The following is a 5770-nucleotide window of genomic DNA, read 5'->3' on the forward strand; positions in this document are numbered from 1 at the left end:
AGAGAGAGAGAGAGAGAGAGAGAGAGAGAGAGAGAGAATTTGCCCATGCTTTTTCAAACTAAATTGAGATGCTTGTAATATTGGACTTCCCTCTTTATCATTTACAGTGAGAGACTTCATTATTAGGAGATATTGGAGAAAAATAGCCTAGATGATGATCCTATAGCGGTGACACAAAAACAACTCTGCAGGTACCACACATCACAATTCTCTGATTTAAATGCTGGGTGTATACACAAGGTCTCAGGATAGAAGCATAGGATTCTAGTTCTCTTTCTAAGCCCACAACAAAAAGAAATTTTAAAAACAGAAAAATTATTTCCTGAGAAAGAAGCCAATGGCAGAAATGCCCTCACAAAACAAGCTATATCCCCCCTCCACTACTATACTAAATTAGAAATGTAGATGAATATTTTGTGATTAACTAACATATTTCTCAAAAAATGTAACAAATGGTTAATGATTTAAAATGTCTGTGGGTATTTTGACAGGTAGATGATTATCTAAAATTCTCTTACTGAGCGTGCCAATTGACTTCAATTAATCTTCAAAAGCATTGAGGGGAGTAGAGGAGAGAGCTTAGTCTTGTAAATAAGCCTACTATTTGGCCAAATTAATTTGGTCAAAGAATTACAACAAAACATCCTTTTCTAGATAGTAAAATTTTCAGCTATCAGACTATCTTGATTTTTTACTAGTTATACAAAGGGGGCAGAATTTCAAGACTTCCTGGTTTGTTTGCAATTAGAAATAACATCTCCAAATTTCACCAATTATACCATATCTTATTTCAATTGTTTATGTGAAAATAAAAGAAACTAAGGTTAAGGAAATAGGTTCAATTTATATACTCACAAGCTCAATATCACTAGCTAATTTTAAAATCAATTATCATTTCACTAAGACACATCATTCACATAGAGCAGCTAGGTGGCACAGTGGATACAGTGCTGGACTCGAAGTTAGAAAGACTTGTCTTCTTGTGTTCAAATCTAGCCTCAGACATTTACTTGCTGTGTGACTCTGGGCAAGTCACTTAACCCTGTTTGCTTCAGTTTCTTCATTGGTAAAATGAGCTGGAGAAGAAAATGGTAAACCACTCCAGTATCTTTGCCAAGAATATCCTAAATGGGATCACAAAGAATCGGACATGACTGGAAAATGACTGAACAACATCATTTCACTGTAACCACAACCAGAGCACGACTGCTAACATTTCTTGGAAGTCTCACAGAAACTGGTACTTCTTTAAATAATTACCATGCTGTCAGTCTGACCCAACCATGTTTAATCTGCATAACCTACAAATTAGGTTTCTCCTTTTCTCCTACTTTCCTTCTGTTGTTTTTTTCCCCCTTGGCATTTATTTTCCAGCTGGACTCAGTCCTTAAGTACACAGTAAACCATACTAGTGAGATAGTCTTCATCTCTCTGATTGAAAGCATTTTCTGCTACTTTAACAAAAGGCCCCCAAAACCACCAAGAAAGGAAAGTATATTTTCAATAAAAGCTACTTTCAGTAGTGAAACTCTCTTATTTTTAGCCATAAAAGCTTAAAATGTATTTAACAATGTACAAAAATTTATCTATGGACCCAAGATATATCATACTAGAGAGTTTCACTTACCTCTAGTCCTTGCAAATAAATGTTAATTATTTTAGCAAGTGGAACAAGCTAGTATACTTCGTGGTCTTTCCCAGCAATTAAGCAACTCACCTAATAACCAGGGATGCTATATTATTTCTTTCTTTACTGCAGTTCCATCAATCTAATACCAGGGATGTATGCAATAAGGACCTTTTTATAAAGCCAAGATGTGTTTGTAATGATTCAAAAGGATTTACAAGTCATACTTGTGTGGCTTATATTACAACTTATATGGTTTAAATTGTAACCTCCACAATTTATGTTATAATGAAGATTCTTGCAAAATTATTTGACTACTATAATCTCATAAAACTAAATGTTTAAATAAAATATTTCCAATCATATCACTAGTAAGCTATTCCCAACTTTATTTTATATATCATTTAAAACAGAAGGGCAGGCTCATGTAGTTGATAGAGAATTGGCCTTGAAGCCAAGTTGACCTTGGGTTCAAGTCCCAATTCTGACACATACTAGCTATGTGACCTGAAACAAATCACCCAACCTTCATACAAATCTTTAAGATTTTGTGGTGCAATGTTTCAACCATTCTAGAAAACAATTTAGAACTATTCACAAAAGGCTATAAAACTATGCATACCCTTTGACCCAGCAATATCAATACCAGATCTGTATCCCAAAGAGATCAAAAGAAAAGGAAAAGAAGCCACATGTACAAAAATATTTATAGCAGTTCTTTTATGGTGGCAAAGAATTAGAAATTGAGGGGATGCCCATGAATTAGGGAATGGTTGAACAAGTAGTGGTTTATGATTGTGATGAAATACTATTATGTTGTAAGACACGATGAAGGGGATGGTTTCAGAAACACCTAGGAAGACTTACATGAGCTGATGCAAAGTGAAGTGAGCACAATTAGGAGAACACTACATAGTAATAGCAATATTGTAACAATAATCAACTGTGAAAGGCTTGGCTACTCTTATCAATACAATGATCCAAGATCATTTCAAAGCACTCATGATGAAAAATGCTATCCATCTCCAGAGAGAGAATTGGTGAACTCTGAGTGCAGACTGAAGCATATTTTTCCCTTTCTTTATTTTTCTTGCCTTTTTTTTTTTTAGCAACATGGCTACTATGAAATCTATTTTGAATTACTTCACATGTATACTAGGTATCATATTGTTTGCCTTCTCAATGGTTAATGTAGGGCTGGAGAGAGGGAGAGAATTTGGAACTGAAAAATAAAAATTTCTAAAAAAAATTTAAATTTTTAAAAAATTACACTGCCAAAAAATAAAAAAGACTCTAAATTGCATAAAAGTTGCAAATCTGAATTGGCAGCAGGAGCTTCCTTATTCAGGGATTTCCTATATCAATGAAATTAGAGGTCTAGTCTTAAGTGAATTCATTTAAAATCATTGAAAATATACTATATCATTTAAAATATACTATATGTTAAAATCATTTAAAATATACTGTATGTTAAAACTCATGTGAATAATCATTAAAGCAAATATTTAAGACATCAACACACTCTATGTGTACAAAATGTAACTATTAAATAATAAAAGTTGATTTTGCTAACCACTCATACAATTCAGTTTCATTACTTTATACATATACCCTTCCCCACATATGTGTGTATGTATGTGTGTGTATATATATGTATACATACTGAATAGAGTAGGTATACACACACAGACATACATACACACAAAACATACAGAAGACATGAAGTCTGACATCATGGATACAGGGTTAGTCTTGGAGTCAAGAAAAGATAGGGTTAAAGTCTCAGAAATCTACCAGCTATGTGAAGATGAGGAAATTAACTTTAATCAATGAGCATTTATTAAGCACCTACTACATGTGAGTCACTACTGAGCCCAGGAGAAACAGTCTCTGCCCTCAAGAAGTCTATGGTCAAGCAGAGGGAGACAACATGCTAGATACAAGATCGACAAATTTTTTTCGGGGCAGGGAGTAGACATCAACAACTAGGGAGATCAGTAAAAGTGGCACTTGAGCTAAGTCAATGCAAATTAAATCTTTCGAGAGACAGAAGTGAGGAGGGAGAATATTCCAAGGGGAGGTGGGGGTGGGGGGAGGAAGGAATAGGGAGAGAAAAGACCAAATAAAAACAAAAGCGTTATCAATAACAGCCTTTAGTAGCTTACTTACAAATGACACTTAGTTGCCAAAAAATACCAAGGCCAAGTATTTCCCTTTTTCTTTCAGAAAGAAATTGGGGTTAAGTGACTTGTCCAGCGTCACATAGCTAATAAGTGTCTGAGGCCACATTTGAACTCAGGTCCTCCTGACTTCAGGTCTAGTGCTGTGCCACCTAGCTGCCCCCAAGGCCAAATATTTTCAAAGTGTACTGTATTATAGTTGTTCTATACTGGGCTAGACAGAATTAAGGACCAAAAAAAAGCAGGGTTGGAACTTGAGTCAATAATAACCAATGAAGTTCTTATGTTAAAACCTTGCTGCCTGCAACCATATGTGCTAGCTTATTCCTTGCCAAAGTGTTTATTTCCTGTCATACAGAAATAGCTTTTTTCTTCAGCTATTTATGGATGTCTTTTTTTTTTTCTGGCCACTGAGTATTTCAAGCACTATGGAAGCTCAGTTTGCCAATAGTAGCAGGTTTTCCCCCCCTATATTTTGTGTCAGAATGCAGAATGATGAATTCACTTAGCTGGCCAGAGGGACCATTTTACATTTGAAAGACAGAAGGCCCAGCTTAGATACCTTTGTGAGCTTCTCCCTAGATAGAGGAAGCCACTTGCTCCTTACCAGTCCCACTCATTTTGTTTCTTCTTAATGACAGGAAATATTATTTTTAAAAAATTTTTTCAGGTAAATTTTTTCTTACTAGTCATATGATGAAGAACTAGACAGGGACCAGATCTGTGATTTCTTTGGTACAAGGAATTCCTGGGTAAAGAAACTCCCCTGCCCAGAGTCACACACCCAGTATGTGTTAGAGATGGTACTTGAACTCAGGTTTTCCTGGCCTGAAGGCCAGCTTTCTATCTGGTACGCCAAGCTTCCTCTGGTTATAAGACTCAATGCTAATCAGTAGGAAATTCTGCACTGTATTTGGGAATTCTTATTCTAAAAGCATCCTCTCCACCCCCAAAATAGAAAAGTGTAAATGCCACAAATATTTCTTTCTAGACAAATGACCTCCTGAGGACACTCAATTGGGACCTCATTAAATTCAGTGAGCTAGACTTCACTGATTGTTGCAACGGAATGAGAAATGTATATCACTTGTACTCAGCAGGCACATCTTCTTCAGTGTGACAACCTTTGCACTTGTGTATTTTGTTTATTTGCTTTAATTATCTACTCTCTGTACACCCCTTCTTTTGTCCAGCTTTAGTACAAACAACGGTAGAACAATATTTGGTTTTCTTATAGCTGCCCTAATACAATGTAGTCATTATCTTGTAATGCCTTTAAACATCAATCAATATTACAATGATTATTTAATTCATCTCTTTATAATTCTACCTTAATTTATTGGCATAAGTTTATAAACTATGGTTTTTGTAAGGGATCGCCTAGAGCAGGTATTGTTAGCCTGGAGTCTACAAAAGGGGTCTGTCGATACATTTCAGGTGGGGTCTGTAAACTTAGATGCAGAAAAAAATTATATTTTTATTTCAATATGATTGGTTTCATTTGTAATCCTATGTACTTTACGAGATTATTCTGAGATAGGGTTGATAGCTCCTCCCACAGGAGTCCATGATACAAAAGAGCTTTAGAACCCCTGATCTAAAGTAATAAAACATGTTGTTGGAGTTTTCTAGTGTAAGGTACTGCCCCTTTCATATGTGAATAGTTTGGCTGTTGAAAAGGGGCAGATAAAAGAACATGTGTGTATGAAACCCTGACAACATCCATATATAAAGAAATACAGATTGGTAGGAGGGATAAAGAACTGCCCCTCAGATGAATGGCCTGGGAGGAACTGTAGGAAGGGGGAGAAATGACCCAGGCTACAGGGCAAGACATAGTCTCTCAGCTCATTTATATGTGATTGTTTTTCATGTTTAAAAGATTAGAAGTGACAAGGTGGTAAATCAAATAATATTGGAGACTATGGAAGATTAAATAAAGACCATGGGACTCATAATTGAC

At 35.6% G+C, this 5770-nt stretch overlaps 1 protein-coding gene across 4 annotated transcripts in view; it reads right to left on the bottom strand.

Moving 5' to 3' along the window:
* The window catches only part of LOC114045698 (formin-like protein 2), a 371038-nt gene that overhangs the window by 78335 nt on the left and 286933 nt on the right, over window positions 1-5770 (bottom strand). The gene's annotated exons all lie outside the window — the stretch shown is intronic.

This window comes from Vombatus ursinus, unplaced genomic scaffold (genome assembly GCF_900497805.2).
Source record: "Vombatus ursinus unplaced genomic scaffold, bare-nosed wombat genome assembly UNPS02014779.1, whole genome shotgun sequence".
Taxonomy (NCBI): domain Eukaryota; kingdom Metazoa; phylum Chordata; class Mammalia; order Diprotodontia; family Vombatidae; genus Vombatus; species Vombatus ursinus.